The sequence below is a fragment of the Macrobrachium nipponense genome, chromosome 1 (genome assembly GCF_015104395.2).
Source record: "Macrobrachium nipponense isolate FS-2020 chromosome 1, ASM1510439v2, whole genome shotgun sequence".
Classification (NCBI taxonomy): Eukaryota; Metazoa; Arthropoda; class Malacostraca; order Decapoda; family Palaemonidae; genus Macrobrachium; species Macrobrachium nipponense.
In genome coordinates this window covers 145,389,773-145,407,567 of record NC_087200.1, presented here as the reverse complement: position 1 = coordinate 145,407,567, position 17,795 = coordinate 145,389,773, and the positions used below count along the sequence as shown (strand labels likewise).

Genomic DNA, 17,795 nt, shown 5'->3' with positions numbered 1-17,795 from the left:
GCAGCTCCGTGCATCGCTGCTATCCATCAGCAGGTGGCGCAGGCTATGGCGGAGGAGGGGGCCCTGGAGATCGTCAAGGACGTTGCCACCCTGGATTCAAATGTTGAACCCATGACGGTAGGGGAAGGTGAGTTATTGGTTGAGGTAGGTTTGTTGGGCGCTCAAGGGTTTCCCTTGGGCGCATCTGGATCTTCATCTTCAGCTTCAGTTGTCCCTAAAGTGAAAGGGAAACGGGAGCAGAAGACCCTTGAGAGGACGTCTTCTAAGAAGACTTCGTCCTCATCTACTCATAAGTCTCCGGCTCACCATCCCGGAGCAGAGAAATTGAAGTCGTCCTCGACTTCACATTCGAAAGGGTCTAGAGGTAAGTCCTCTAAGGAGATGGCCAGTGCCTTCGACATCCACCGGAGCACGTCCGAAGACCCCTGCATCGGTCAGGGACTCTAGTCCCTTTGATCCTGAAGCTTTCACCGCAGGGGTAATGCAACAGGTGGGTAACATGGTTGGTTCCATGATGAACGACAGGCTGGACCAGATGCTTGTTCGTATCTCCACCTCGTTCGCAGAATCCGGTCAGTCAATCCAAAACATATCGGAGCGACTGACAAACCAGGAAAACTTGCTGGCAGGCCTTAGGGATAATCCCCCAGCAGTTCTTCCTCTGGCAGCCACCGGAGTGGCACCTATGCCAGATTATAATACTCTCCCTCCCTTCACCATGAGCAATCCTTGGAGGGTCGCAGCCTTTTCCCCCTTCAAGGATGGAATGATCTCCATTCCTGATTGCGGAACTCGAAGAATTGAGGACTTCGAGTTCCACCCCGCCAATCTCCAACCACCTTTCATGGGTTACGCTCAATTGACGGAGACGGCTTTGAGGAGAGAAGATAAAATCCCGAAGGAGACTGTCATCTACAGTCGGGAGCAGGCCCAGAGAGAATGGGTTAGATGCCTTGAAGAATGGGACTGTGTGAACACCAAACTTCAGGCTTTCAAAAGCCTATTCACCATCTTTGTGTCGGAGGAGGAGACACTGCTCCCCTTTACCACAAAGTTGGCAGAGGTGACGTTTCAGGCCGCCATGAAAGACGAGCCTCTTCCCCAGCTGAGAGAGTCGGATCCAACATCTCCACTCTTCCCAGGTTCTGAGGATGTCTGGTCCAATCTCCCAGCTTCCTTCACTGTCGGGAAGCTCAAACCGGACTGCGCTATAGAGCAGTTCGGGGAGCGACTACTAAGGCTACCAGATAACCTGATCCAAGCGGAGTTCGACGTTAGGACCAGGCTAGGGAGGACACTAAACGCCTTGGTTATGACAGAGGTTGCCGCCATTACCTATGGTACGGAGCCTCTGTTCAAACTCTTAGCAAAGGCTCAAACACAAACCGTACAGTCCGACCTGTACGACTTTGTGGTAGCTAGGCGTAACTGCAGGAAGCACGTCCTGCAGGAAGCCACAATAAGACACGAGCCGAACAAACTGCTCGCGTCACCCATCTGGGGAGCTGACCTCTTTCCCGCATCAGCGGTAAATGAGGTTTAGCACAAAGCAACCAGGTTCAATCAGAGCCTTAAGGTCCACTGGGGACTTACTGGCAAGAGGAAGCCAGAAAGTACCCCCTCAAGTGCAAAAAAACTGATGAAGCCTAGGAAGTTCACATCTTTCCAGGCTTCTCAGCAACAACAGGTTGTCCAGGCGGTCCCGGTTCCACAAATGGTTCAACCGTCGACCTCGAAAAATCAGAACCAGCCCATCCTCCTGCTGACGTCCCAGAACCAGCCCTCGACCTCCTACGCCATTTCCCCAGCCTTTAATCCTGTTTTTGAAGGACAGGCATTCCAAGCCTTCAACAGATTTGGAAGGGGAAGTAGAGCTAGGGGTGCATTTTGCCAGAGGGGTAGCGGAAGGACACCCAACAGGGGGAGACACTTCTGTGGAGGGCACGGAGCACGTCCTGCCCAAACTCAGTGAGAACCCTCAGGTAGGAGGGAGGCTGTTCCTCTTCCGACACAGATGGGGATTCAGCAATTGGGCACAAAGCATTGTGTCCAAAGGGCTGGGATGGAGTTGGATCAAAGGTCCCCCTCCATCCAGAACATTCCTTCAAGTACCAGCAAAGGAATTGACAGAGTATGTGCAAGAGCTCCTTCAGAAAGGAGTAGTATCAAGAGTCAAACATTTAAAGTTTCAAGGACGCTTGTTCAGCGTGCCAAAGAAAGGCTCAACAAAACGAAGAATAATCTTAGACTTGTCCCGTCTAAACTTATTCATTCGTTGCGACAAGTTCAAAATGCTGACTATCTCGCAGGTGCGGACCTTACTTCCCTGTGGGGCCATCACCACCTCTATCGATCTTACAGACGCATACTATCATATCCCAGTCGTGAGACGCTTCCGCCCGTATCTAGGCTTCAGGTTGGGAGACCAGGCATTCTCTTTCAAAGTGATGCCCTTCGGGCTGAACGTAGCCCCCAGGGTGTTCACGAAAATAGCGGAATCAGTAGTCCAACAACTGAGATCACAAGGGATAATGGTAGTAGCGTACTTAGACGATTGGCTCATTTGGGCAACAACCATCGAGGAATGCCTCAAAGCCACGAACAAAGTAATTCAGTTTCTGGAACATCTGGGGTTCCAAATAAACAAGACCAAATCCAGGCTGACGCCGGAGTCTCGTTTTCAGTGGGACCTGAACTCCCACACTGTCAATTCCATTGGTCAAAAGGAAGGAAATAGTCAAATCAATAAGACAATTCCTCAAGTGCAAACTAACATCAAGGAGAAACTGGGAAAGAATCCTAGGTTCCCTCCAGTTTGCATTGGTCACAGACGTTCTGTTGAAAGCAAAGTTGAAGGATATAAACCGAGTTTGGTGCTCAAGAGCAAATGTCAAATCTCGAGACAAGTTATCAGTAATCCCGCCGATTCTTCACAAGCGTCTCCGCCCCTGGGCGGAGTCCAAAAATCTGTCCAAATCAGTTCCTCTCCAATTCCCCCCTCCGGCGTTGGTTATCCACACGGACGCCTCTCTAAGCGGGTGGGGAGGATACTCCCAATTCAAGAAAGTTCAAGGGACTTGGTCGCCTCAGTTCCGCCGGCTTCACATAAACGTATTGGAAGCCATGGCAGTATTCCTCACCCTGAAAAGGCTTCTACCAGCCAAAAATTCCCATATCAAACTAGTATTGGACAGCGCAGTAGTGGTACACTGCATCAACAGAGGAGGATCCAAGTCAAGAACCATGTCATGATAGCCATTTTCTCCTTAGCAGCCAAGTACAAATGGCACCTATCCTCCACTCATCTGGCGGGAGTAAGGAACGTGATAGCGGACGCTCTGTCTCGCTCAGTCCCTCTAGAATCGGAGTGGTCCCTGGACAGGCGTTCATTCCAGTGGGTATGCCAAAAGGTCCCAGGCCTCCAGGTGGATCTTTTTGCGTCTCAATCCAACCACAAGCTACCTTGCTATGTGGCCCCCAACCTGGACCCTCTGGCCTATGTCACAGACGCCATGTCCATAGATTGGAATCAATGGAGAAAGATATACATCTTTCCTCCAGTGAATCTTCTATTGAAAGTCCTGAACAAACTCAGGTCATTCAAGGGACAAGTAGCTCTAGTAGCCCCGGATTGGCCCAAGAGCAATTGGTATCCTCTCCTCCTGGAATTGGGTCTCCGGCCTCAACGGATTCCCAATCCCAAACTACCTCAGTCAGTACAAATGAGGACTGTGTTCGCTTCCTCAGGAACTCTCAAAACCCTAACTTTATGGACTTCATGAAGTTCGTGGCTAAGAGAGATGCAAATATTGATCCCCAGAACATCCTTTTCTTAGAATCGGATAAAAGGGAATCAACTTTGCGCCAGTATGATGCAGCAGTTAAAAAACTGGCAAATTTCCTGAAGGAAACAGACTCTCAAACCATTACAGTTAATTTAGCTATATCCTTTTTCAGATCCCTGTTTGAAAAAGGTCTAGCAGCTAGTACTATTACCACCAATAAGTCAGCTTTAAAGAAAATCTTCCAGTTTGGCTTTAAGATAGACTTAACAGACTCGTACTTTTCGTCTATTCTAAAGCTTGTGCTAGGCTCAGACCTTCAGAAAGGCCTAGTTCAATTTCATGGTTCTTGAATGACGTTCTCAAACTGGCTTCAGATACTGACAACGATTCATGCAATTATATGATGATATTAAGAAAGACATTATTCTTATTAAGTCTGGCCTCAGGAGCCAGAATATCAGAACTGTCTGCGCTTTCCAGAGCCTCTGGACATGTAGAATTTCTCCCTTCAGGAGAAGTCCTACTATCTCCAGATCGTAGCTTTTTGGCAAAAAATGAGGATCCCTTAATGAGATGGGCCCCTTGGAAGGTCCTCCCTCTTCCCCAAGACCCTTCTCTATGTCCGGTGACGACCTTATGAGCCTATCTGTCCAGGACATCATCTAGATCCTCAGGCCCCCTCTTTATAAGGGAAAAAGGTGGCACCATTTCCATTAAAGGAATCAGACAACAAATCCTGTACTTTATTAAACAAGCTAATCCTGATTCATTCCCTAGAGCCCATGACATCAGGGCAGTAGCCACCTCTATTAATTACTTCCAGCATATGAATTTTGATGATTTAAAAAAGTACACGGGCTGGAAATCGCCGACAGTTTTCAAACGTCACTACTTGAAATCCTTGGAATCTCTTAAATTTCCGGCAGTGGCAGCGGGAAACATAGTTTCTCCTGACACTGTCTAGTAGTTGTAGTCGAAGATCCAGATCTCCTTTCTACCTGCCTCACTAATATTTCCCCTAACCCTACCGTCAAGCTCAATCCTGTCTTGAGCCTTAGCTGCCTAGAAAGGCTAGATATTGTGACGTGTCCCTTATTTTTTTGCTAATTGTGACTGTTTGGTGATGTTCTCCCTTATTTTTATGCTAGGGAGGCTCACTTCTATATATTATGATGTTTAATAATAGTCTTTAAGGACATTGTGAGTTTATCCTCCTTATTTTTATGCTAGAGTGTCTCACTTGTATATATTAATGTTCAATACAATCTAGTTTTAAGTTATCATAAGTTAGCCTAAGTGTAATTTTAAGTCATGTTATATATTTTAAGGCTAACACATGTTAAATTGTACTAAGTTTAAGTTTAAGTATGATAACTCTGTAAATAATTCAACTAGATTACAGTGGTCCCCCCGTATTCGCGGGGGATGCGTACCAGACCCCCCTGCGAATAGTTAGAATCCGCGAATGTTTGGAACCCCTATAAAAACGCTAAAAACAGCCTATTTTGTTAGTTAAAACTTAAGAAAAACCACTAAAAAATTTTCATACTTGGTTTTTTAATAGTTTTATCACAAAAAGTGCATTTTATGATAAATTGATAACAAAAACCAGGAATTTGTGAATATTTCTCATAGAAAAATACCGCGAATGCGCGAATTTTCCGCGAATAATGCAGGGAAACGTTCCCGAGAGAAATCTGCGAATGTGTGAGTCCGCGAATCCGGAGAACGCGAATACGGGGGGTCCACTGTATAACTATTTTTGCTTTCTTTTCGTTTTCTTGAGACCTTATTTGTTTCTTTCCAATCTTGTGCTAATTCTCTGGTACTATTTCACGAAGCGACACGGACTGAGCCCAGAAAAGGGATTTTGACGAAGGAAAAATCTATTTCTGGGCAAGGGTCCGTGTCGCCCAGTGAAATCCCCCCCTGTTTATCTCCCACCCTTGCACCCAAGATTGGTCTCTAACTTCAAGGATGGCCATGAGAGCCGCTGCTGTCGGCGTGGGGGAGTCTGTAGTAGTAGTTGCCGACGCCGGCTGTGTACCAGCTCTCTCGGGAGGGGGATTTTGATGAAGGAGAATTCTAAATGACAAGAGGTCCGTGGTAGTGGTCTCACTCGCCCCAGTACCATACCGACACCCTCTTTTGATTTAGGGTGAGCGAGTCAGATACTCTGACATCCCCCTATTTTTGTTTTTCTCTGGTAATGTTAGTATCATTTACCTAGAAATAATGAACTTAAGAGATTATTTCACTGGGCGACACGGACCCTTGCCCAGAAATAGATTTTTCCTTTGTCAAAATCCCTTTTATAAGCAAGCAGAATGGCATTTAATGTGTTCTTATGTTTTTGCAATATCACTTTACCTTCTTGGGTGAATGTATTTAAAAACTGTATGTTTTCCAATTTGTTTAGTTCCTTTGTTATATTGTGATTGACTTGATTTATAAAAATTTTAAGTTTTTCTATTTGTTCTGCATTCTGATTGTGTGAGTTAATCACTATATTTATCACTGCGCCTTTTTCTGTGCCCATTTTTTAAGTCTGTCTATTCTTTCTTTTTCATTCTCTTCATTTGCTTCGGTGGCAACTCCAAATAATGTGTTCAAAGCAGTTCCAATGAAGGGTAAGGGGGATCTCTTTGACCTCTTATTTACTGTATTTTCTATGTCTGTGTTTGATTTTTCTAACAAAGTTATAACACTATTATTGTCACCCTTCTGTATTATTGACTTTATGTCTGTTTGGAGTTTCCTTAGGGTTTCTTCACTATTTAACACTGTTGTTATGTTGATAGAAATGATCCCTAAGTCCCTGATCATTTTGATATTTCCATGTCTTTTTAACAATGATCATTTTCTGATCTCCACCTCTGAAGAGATGAGTCCGGTTATCACAAAGGTTATGATGAGTCACACTTTGGATTTGTAAGAATTGACTTTTATTAGATTCTCTTTATATAAGTTTCAATAAGTGTTTTATTCCTATAGTATTTTCAGTCCAACACCAATCTAACACTTTTTTCATTTACATTTATTTCTAACTCCATCATTTTCAGAGATTATATCCCTTTTTTACCACCAACTCATTGTCTTCTACAGCTTTCTCTTGTCTTATGTTTTCTATAAATTCAGTGGACCATGGGTCTGCCTTTGCGACTTTTATGTGATTCCAGTGGACTATTTTTCCTTTAAATCACTTACATTAATTACTCTATATTTGTTTAATTTCAGCAATTCTGCAATTCTTTATGGTTCGTTGAACTTAGGAGAAACCTTTACATTTGGTCCTTCTTGAAGGTGATTCTGGGTACCCACTGTAATGTCTGGTTTGATGGCTTTTTTATTATAATATTTGGCATGAGTCTCAGGGACCTCTTTTAGTTTAGCCCTTGTTTTCATGATTATCTCATAAGTACGTCTGGTTTCCTATGCAACATAATCATCATAGTTATAAATATGTCTGGGTGGTGTTGCATCGTGTAGTAATGTGTTAGGTAGTCTCTTTTGACAGCTGTATAGCAAATAATGTGGAGATTCTCCTATTGTCTCATTTACAGTATTATTTAATGTGAATTGTACGTCTTTTAGCACTATATCCCAATCTTCTGTCTGTGAACTCACTAAAGTTTTCAGGATATCATTTATTTTATGATTAGTTCATTCTACTGCTCCATAAGAACTGGGCTTATAAGTGGTTGTTTGACATTTATTAATAAAATTCACATATTTTCTTCAAAAGATCACTAGTAAATTCAGCAGCATTATCAGAAAAAAGACTTTGTGGGCATGAATGTCGTGATAATTCTAGATTTAAGAGCTTCTGCCACTGTGGCTGTATCTCTGTTTTGTACTTGTATTATTTCTACATATCGTGTTAGTCTAAGAAGACTAATATTTGCATATTTTCTCTAATAGTATTGGGAAATGAACCTAAAAAGTCCATAGTTACTACTTGGAATGGATTTAATTCTGATGGATATTTTTCAAGGGGGGCATTAAGATTTATGTTACCCTTATGTTGACTACGTTGTTCATCAGACAGGAACTTGACACTCAAAACAATTTTCCTCCTGGCCTTGGCTTCTTCGAAGAGAGTGGGGAGCTTCATTGCCTAAGCTTTGATGTGAAGTACACCAGGGTTTGGGGGTCAGTGTCCTTCGAATTTGTCTCGGAATTCGTGGCTAAGACCCAGAATCCCTCTGTGCAGGATGACAGGTTCACCTCCTTTTCTATTCCATCTCTGGATGACTTTGTGGGCAGTGATTCTCAAGATCAGTAAGCACATTAACTTTATGACCCAAAAGTTTATGCCTGAACTTCTTTAAACTCCAATATAAAGCTAAACATTCTCTTGCTGTTGTACTTTAGTAATGTCTTTCTGCTTGACTTAAAACTCTACTAGCATAATATACTGCCCCCATCCTAGTTTTGGCCTTTTGTAACAATACAGCTCCTAACCCTGTACTTGAGGCATCACAAGCCAAATAAAATCTGGAAAAATCTGGGTAGACTAAAACAGGGTTCCTGGTCATTTTGCTCTTTACTGTTTGAAAGGTTGTTTCTTGTTCATCTTTCCATTCATATTTTACATCCATTTTGGTTAGTTCTGTCAAAGGTTTGACCATAGCAGCAAAACCTTTTATAAAAGATATATAATAACCTACCATACATAGTGTCGTGATTTTCAGTGACTTACACTTTTAGACTCTGATGGTGTGAGCCGATAGTAAGATCAGATGACAAAACTGCTGCCACACAGGTGAGGGATTGGAAAGATACGAAGGGCTTTTGATGTTTTAATACAAAAATAAACTAAGTAACATAATAACAACGACTATTAAATCAAACTCATGCCATTACAACTCTACGTTCCCAGCTATCATTTGCTCGTCACACACTGAAATTTCACAAGTACCTTAACCACGAAAAAATTAAATTGAATCACCTGAAACATTAACACAAATTCTAGCTGATATCAATACCATGACAATAATTAACACTTCGACACAATAATTGATTAAGTGAACCCAATAATGACACGGATGTCTGTGGATAAAGAATCACATGTTACACATAGTTCTAGGCAAGAAACCCGGCTATCAGAGGAGAAGAGTGTTCGCCTTACCTCTACACAACCAAACTCCCTAGGAAAAATCACTTTATCTAGAGAGTTTGCTTGCACATCAACTTGGTGACACCAAGATAGGAGCTAGTGTGTTACACCTCATTTTTAATATTTCATTTTAAGAGAGAGAAATAAGTATAATTCTTACGTGTTATCTCAGGATCAATGAGGCAGTATATTTAAACCTGACACACTTTCTGGGGTCTCGTAATTTTAAGGATATTCGCCTAGTGCGACTCCCTTGTTTGTTAAATCATATACATTAGGTAATTTAGTTATTCTTCGATATAAAAGAGTAATATTTCAATAGTACACATTCTCTTCATCCCTCTGTTTAGTCTGGTCATCACTAAGCTCACATTAGTATAACAAATTACGCAGACACGAAGTTACGCTCACCAGTCTGTTTTCTCCTTCTTTCCTGCTGTAACCTGATGTTGCGGAAGGTTTGGTGCTAAAAGGGGATCTGTCCTTTTTGCGACACATAGAAACCTTCTTAATGCTTTCAAGTTAGTGGGAGCTGATTAGTCAATTATTGCCTTTATTTTAACGGCTTGCATGCGCAGTCCGTCTTCACTAGTTACATGACCCAAATATTGTAGTAATGATTTCATCATGAATTGACATGTCTTTAATTTTATTTTTAGTCCTGCAATTTTTAATCTCTCTAGGTTATTTCTAATGTTCTGAGATGGCTTTCTAAGTCTTTGCAAAAAATGATAACATCATTCCAGTATACTGCAACATTTTCCATATCTCCTAGAATTTGTAACATTAGTCTGACAAAAGTTAATGGGGGCTGATGTGAGTCCAAATGGCATTACTTCAAACTGTAAATGTTCTTTTTGTGTGCTGAAGGCTGTGAATTGTTTTGATTCTTCGATCGAGAGGTACTTGTCAATATCCACTAAGCAAATCTAAGAATGAAAATATTTTGGCCCCTCCTAATTGAGCCAATATTTCTTGAATTACCGGCATTGGCATTCTGTCTGGAACTGTGTTCAAGTTTAACTTTCTATAGCCTATTACAAGTTTCCAACTGCCATCTTTCTTTGTAACGAGTAACTATTGAGAATTATATGGAGATTTAGAAGGAATTACTACTCCATCTCTTTTTAATTTCCTCTATCAAATTGTCAACTATAGGTCTCTGGCTTATTGGTAATATGTAATTAGGAATGAAAAATGATTTGGCTTCATCATCTAACAAAATTTTATGTTGTAGAACATTGTTCTTCCTAGTTTATCTCCTATAGCTATTACATTTCTGTATTTTTCTAGCAACTGAATTAACTTGTTTCTATTTTCTGGAAAATCTGTTTCATTCACTTCCAGATTTACTTTTAGAGTTTTAGCCATTTAAAGAGAAAAATATTTTTCTTTCTACTGTTAGTAAAAGATTGTTAATAGGAATTCTTATGCAAAAAGATAATGCCCACAAATAATGTTAGTCTGTTATCTGAGTAATTTTGGACATAGACTTCGCAGTTATCACCATTCATATGGACTAGTGAATTACCCATTCTGCCTTTGATCACACATAAATTTTTTAAAAACATTTTTGATATAAAGTTACTCCTCTATTAAGTAAAAATTTTGCTTTATTATCATCAGCTGTGCTAACACAACATATTTCGTGTTCTTCTTGTATGTCTGAAAAATAACAAAGTCCTGTATCTCCAGTGGTTTCTTCTCTTACTTCTATTATACTATTTATATTTGATTTATCTATTTTATTTAAGAACAATACGTACTTCATTTATTATTTTCCTTTCATTTTCACAACTCATTACTACGTTACTATAGGTATAGATGCCTTGATTTTCGTTAGATTCAGTGTTTTGGTCATAACAATGATTAATATCCGAGTAATTATTTACATCTGAGTAATTGTTTATATCGAAGTATATATCATCTGTATGTGTACATCTCAACAATTCAGTTTTCTAACTGTGGAAATTCCCCTTTTTCATCTGTTTCCACCTTATCTTGCTTGTTCTTGTTACTTATCTGCTCTTCCTGTATGTCTGTCTCGCTTGTTGACACTGTCTCAGACAAATTGATTAGATTTGGGTGAGACTTTTCTTCATCAAGCGTAAAACATACGCTTTTCTGATTATCCTGTTTCAGGCTAATCTTTCCTTCACTACTATTTAATATTATTCCCTCTCCTCCTTAAATTATTAAACAAGAATACTAATACTTGTGCGGGAAAATATTTGTCTTCTAAAACTAGAACACTTTCAATGAATTTGTGTGTTAAAATATCTACTTCTAGTTTCACATTCCCTAGACCTTTAATCTGTTTTCCTGCCATTCCCTTTATTATTCTACTTTGACTCTGAATCTGAGTTTATGCAATGCATAGATATCTGGTTAAAGTTATTTTATCAATTATATTTACAGTAACTACCTGAATCAATGGGTATAGTACATGTCTTTCCATTTATTGGAATCTTTACAATAGGCAGATCCTTTCATCTTATTCCTTCTTCTTTGGTAGGTAGTAAATAAGAAAATGTGGATGAACCTTCATTTTCTATTGTAACTGTTTCTCCTTTATCTCTTTCATCGCCCTGAAGTGACTTACTTTACTTTCTCTGTAAAGGATTTAATTGTCATTGACTTAATTATGTATTTGTATATGGGTGAATGTTACTATTATTGACAATCTATTGGCTTCCATAGTTTTGAACCAACGGTTTTTAATTAAATGCCCGACCTATTTGCAACTGCACAGATTCTAGGCTTTCTGCATTCGTTAGTAGAATGACTGGTATACCCACAGTTTTCACATGTTTTTTATCTAGCTCCTTGAACTTGATTATTCATTGACTTTGAATTATTCGTATTTGAATATTGACCGTTATTATATCTTACAGGCAGACCATTCCTTGTTTGATTCTGTCTTCCTTTCTGGGTTGGATTCCACATTTTCCTTTTATTTTGCACATATTTCCGTTGAAAGAAAGTTTGTCGATTCCCTAACTGTCTGGAATTATCATTACGTATACTTGCTACTTCTTTTATATGAATATTTTATATCTGCTCTTCCTGTCATTTTGAGCTTCTGTTATCCCTACAAATTCCTTAGAAAAGTCTATCTCTTTCTTTTGGATTTCTTGTCTCATTGATATTAATGCTGTAAGGCTGTCATTCTTTGGATCAATTTTAACCCTTTTGAAAGCTTTCTTTTCTTTTTCTCCAAGTACATTATACATGGTTTCAAGTGACAAATAATTCAAAACATGCCTTAACTAAATAATCTTTGTCATTACCGAAATCATTCTTCCTTCTTGTGATACTAGTTTTTTTTAAATCATTCACTACTCAGTGTATTGATTCTTTGATATTGTTTGAAGATTTGCTATTGACTCTTCATCAAAAGGTTGTGCAAGAAATTTGTTAATATTATACATCACAATGACTTCCTGGTTCCCAAATTGATAAATAAATTCGTTTAAATTCAGCATGTGTGGTTATTTTACTGAATTTCACTGAATTCAAAGTTCTGTGTGCATCACCTCTTTCTGAACTAATGAGAAACAAGGATTCATTACTTTGAGCTCTTTCATTTGTTATTCCCCCTGTAGATATGTAACTGTCTGCATCAGCTAACCACTGGTTCACAGAGTAAGATTCTAATCTATTTTTGTCAGGATTTGACTTATCCACTCTTCCACAGAAACAGTGGCTTGCGTAATGAAATGTGTTAGTAGTATTATTATTTTCTTGAGTTAATGTTATTCGTGAATTCAGCTACTTCTGTCTGGTGTCGGTCGTAAATGGTATGGGCTATTTCTAACAGTATTCAACAATTCATCAAAAGATTTTTGCTTGGTATTAAGTATATGTATGTACCTATCTATTAAAAACATATCAACAACAATTCATCAAAATAATCATGCATAGTATTAAATATATCTTATCTATTAAACATCTATTAAAAAAAAATTTTAATTTCAAGAGAGAGAATACAAAAATTTGTATACACAACATACTTTTCTCTTATTTGGTTTTAACTGTTGTTCATTATCACTTTTTCTCTTGAATTTCTTCACTTTTTTCCATTCACGACCAACACTTGAGTTTGCTTCATTGTATTTCTCGGGTTTGATTGTTTGATAACACTGTCAACAATCTTAGATTTAACAGTAATGATGATTGTAACAGGAATTTTTTTTGTACATGTGAAGTGTACTCATCCGTTTAACGGGAATTTTTAATCATGTGTGAAATGTACTCATCTGTTTTAGCAGATTGTGTATAATGATCTGCCTGTGTGTGTTGATGCTGCTGTTTACGCTGTGATGTTTGCCGTTTCATATTGACTTGAAATGGTTGTTTAATCTTTGGGAATAATGTTTCTTAGCCATGGGATTTCTTAAGCAATAATGTTTATAATTTTTATTTCACTGCCTGCTGCTATGTTTTCAGCTTCTGTAATTGTTGATGTCTGTAAGCGGGAATGTTTTCTTTGATGTTTCCCGCTGTCTGTTGTAACTCTCCTTTCACTTGTTATGATTCACCTTTGTTTCCAAATTCTTGAGCTCGCACTTCGCCGTCTGTTATGATTTGTCCTTTGTTATTTTTGTATGATTCACACTTTCTTGTTATGTCTTTCTTGGGATTCTTTAGCGCTGCCACATTTTGTAAGGAACTTTGATATTTGTTCCTTTTCAATTGTAATCTTTGTAATGTAGTCTTTTATTGTTTGCCAGTGTAATGGCTTTCTATTTGTTATGTATCTTCCTATATTTATTGTAGATTTGTAGATTCTCTGGATACTCTCAGGATTCTTGTACTAGTAATTCTATTTTAGAAATTGTCTCAGGATGCTTAGAAAGACACAGCAAAGATTTTCTTATGCCATTCACACTAGCGATACATACACAAGTAGAAGAATAAACAATTTAGATTATACTAAGCTGTTGAGGCGAAGTGTTGATGTTTGAAGCCTTTCTCCCTCACAGCTGGTGATTCACACCACCTCACCATATGGATGTTCTGTTGCTTCTCTTCTTCTCTTTTGTTCTCTGCTTGTCTGCTTCTTCTCTCGACCTCTTTTCAAAGAAGTCCCTCCCCTTAGTAGGAAGGTCTTTTTCTGTCATCGCCTTTTGGTCTTCATTATTGGTAGGTGATTAGTGATGACTTTCAAAGTACCACCCTATTTTCCTTTGTTGGACGTGATTACTGACGTCACTGGAACTGCCCAGGTTCCGGTGGGAGGTTAAAGGTTTTTTTCAATAGCCTTATCAGAAAGCAAGAAATTTATTTATCTAATTGCCGCCAGTACGATAAACACTTTGCTTGTTTGGATTATTATGACAAGCACTTCTCTCTCTCTCTCTCTCTCTCTCTCTCTCTCTCTCTCTCTCTCTCTCTCTCTCTCTATCAGTGAATCCCTCTCTCACTCCCTCTTTATATCTGTTATTTTCCCTAACTAACATTACATTTGTATAGAGTATTCCAGTAGACTCTATGACATTTACCATAAATTAATTCTGAACATAAACAATATTACCGTGACAGGCCACCAGGGCAGTGATGTGATTTGCCTACATCTGCTCATGCCACTAGCTGCTGATGTAACATAGGCAGTTTTTTTTAAGTATGTGATAACAGACATAATTTGGCTTTTTTTTTTAAATATTTTATTAATTTGCTGTAATAATTAGGCTTGATTTTCAATGTGTTATAATTAGCAACAGTTTTTGTGCCTACCTCATACAGTATAAACTATGTACCTCCCCTATAGCCTATGGCGCTCAGTCGACCATCTATAATACAGCTGCATTGGGCGTACATATGCCTGTTATTTTTATACAGTATATATTTAAAAATGAAAAAAATGTATCATACATTATGTTATGTAACACTGAACTTATTTAATTGTAATATTTTGTATAAATAATGTATATTTATTTGAAAGGTAATAACTGGTGTTCAAGAACAGATTAATCCATTTCCAGTTATTTCTTATGGGAAAAATGAGTTCGGATCTGTTAAATCGCATCTCATCGCTTCTTCTGGTACGGATTAGCATCAAGATCCAAGGCTCTATTGTATGTGGATTAATGCTTTCATTTTTTGCATTTCTGGAGCAGATTTATTGGTGTATATTTATCTTTCAAATAAATATGCATTATTTCTAGCTCATTAGTGCCTTACCATTCGAATTTAACTTCTAAAGTATTTGATCCTTTTTTACTGGTATGTACTTCTCAGAAAGTTTGGTGGTTTTGTATGTGGATTGAAATATGTAGTACTGCAGAAAGTCATTCATATTTAGGGACAGTAAGTAGTACTGTACTTCTATGCATCCTACTAAAGATGTGCATCACAATGAGTAGTTTTACTTTTGTTGGAATATCCAGATTAATAGTGAACAGAATCACAAGAGTTGAAAATAATGTAGATTTTGAGGTTTAGTACTTATATGTTAATAGACATATTATTAATAATTTGAGGTGTTCTATCTTTATATTTGTGTACATAGTATTAAATCTGTAATATTCTAAGTGTTTTTATATAAAACTGAACTTTTCAACAATATTAGTACAGGATGGAAACAGAACTGAAATTATTTTTAAAGTTCTTGGAAGTTCTTCTTTAAGTACTGCAACTATTTATAATTTTATATTTAATTGGGAGTAGAAAATGTCTGGGTGCAATTTTTAGATAATGTCCAACTGGCTTCAGTGCAAAGGGTCTGAATTCTGGAAAAATAGTTACATATTAGTGATTGTTAAAAATGTTAGCATAAGCTAAAATCATCTCCTTTCTGAAGATTTGTGTCAGATCTTGATGTTATGGCATTAGACATAAAATGAGTTTTCTCTATCAGTCTTCCATCTTGTTTACTTTCTGCCTGAATTGTCATCTGGTCTAGGTTGTTGTGTAAGATAACACTAGGTTATTATTGGTCTCTTTTGATCTTCACCCTACTACATTACTATTTTTTTCTTTTTCTTTTTAAACTGACAACACCTTAATCCCTTTCAATCTTAGAGTTGCATTAGGCTAAAAAAATTAGATTTCTATATTTATTTAGATGTCAAGAAGTGGCAGCTTTTTTTTACTGATAATGCTGTATCATTATACAACATGTGTGCCAAAACACCTTGCCTTTTATTTGCATAACATGCCAGTATGCAAAATCCAGTGGTATTTTAAATAAACCTTGTTTGCTGTGTTTTTCAGTTAGCACTTTTAGGTACTCATAAAATTAAGCATATTTGTAGTTTTATGCTTTCTTCTTTTTTGTCATCAGATATGCAGGGAGGGCTTGGCCATATCCAGACCAAGCTTTCAACTTGTTTGAGCAGCAATTCAGCCTAGAACTGGAGTCAAGATGCTTCCTTAGGATTTGATGGAGTACAATGTTTTCAGCTCCTTAACGGATTACTACTTTTAAACAATTCAGACTGGAACTATTTTTACTTTCCTTGAGACAATAGGCTATTGGTTAAGAAACATAACAAAATGATGAAAACCTTCGTGGATTATTCCAAGATTATTTGTCACTATTGAAAAGTTAAATAAATATAGTTGGTCCTTGGCTTAAGGAGGTCAATTGTACAACTCCCAGCACATCTCGGAATCCATTTCATTTTAATTTCCCTTGGGTTTAAGGAATACTTTTTTAACAATGACGGTCATTTTTTTAAGATTAACAGATCATTTTTGTTTTAATGAGTTGAAAGAGAAACTGAATAAATACAGTACTAGATATTAATTTATAGAGAAAATGTAAATTGTCTCTCACTTCAATACAGGTAGTCCCTGGCTATCGGCGGGGGTTTCCATTCTTGGCTGGATGCTTAGAAGCGAAAACTTCCCTTAACCAATTTATGGCGCTGATATTAAGTTATTGGTACTGATAACCTGTTAATGGCACCTCTGTTAGGTATGCTATGGCATCATAACTCTATTATCAGCATCTTATGTCGCCAATCATTGAAACTCGGCCCATTATGGCCCCATAAATCGCTGATTTTATGGCGCTAGACAAGCAACATGAAACCAGATCGCCATTAACTGAGTCTGTCGATAACCGAGGACTGCCTTTGTGTAAGATCATGACAACAGTGATTGGTGATAGTGTTGTGTGCAGTGCAGTCTTGGTTAGGTGGTGAGATTTGTGGCAATCCGTGGAAAGAAGGGGTGGAATGTTTGAAGGCATGTTGTTCTCTCAGGAGTGATATAAAGGCTTTATTTCATAAAAGGATCAATAAAACAGTTTGAGTGAAGACCTAGATGTAATAAACATTAAGATTGAAGAGTGGACGAGACTCATTTCACCTGTACCTCGTAAAGGGAAGAGTTGGAGTCACAAAGGAAAGAGTTGGAGTAAAATTGTATCCTCCAGCACTTCTGAAAAATGTTCAAGTATCCAAACATGGCTGTGCCTCTTATAAATGTAATGCATCATCACCATCTATAGTGAATTTCATGAGCATTTTTAGTTTCATTAAGTGTCTCTCTGTGTTCTTCTAGGTGTACTTCAGTGTCATCATTAAACCTTTCCCATCAACAACTTCCCTTGCAACATGCAAAATCTTATTTGCTTCCACATCATTACTTTGGAAGCCTTTGGAGTTAATGACTGGCTCTATGATAACTTACAGCATGCAGTATCCAGAGCTATTGTTTCTGTTGTAATGTATTTCCAGCCTCTGAAATTGTGAAGCTCATCCATGGCTCTATGATTTTGTAGTCAGGGTTGGCATCAAGGACAACAGGTTTAATTCACCTTAATGTACTTTATTACAACTTGAGCACATGGCTGCCAAGGTAATATTGCGTTAGGATCCAGGAATGTTGCTCACATTCTCAATTATAAAGGAGAGAGAGAGAGATTAACAGTTTTTGAGAGT

The 17,795-nt window shown here is 38.3% G+C and overlaps 1 protein-coding gene across 1 annotated transcript in view; it reads left to right on the top strand.

Annotated features, from left to right (window-relative positions):
- LOC135219718 (cytochrome b-245 chaperone 1-like) overlaps window positions 1–17,795 on the top strand; it is a 291,532-nt gene that overhangs the window by 270,958 nt on the left and 2,779 nt on the right. The window contains exon 9 of the mRNA XM_064256716.1: window positions 16,190–17,795. This exon is cut by the window's right edge and continues 2,779 nt beyond it. The gene's annotated coding sequence lies outside the window, so the exon portion shown is untranslated. The remainder of the gene's footprint in view (window positions 1–16,189) is intronic.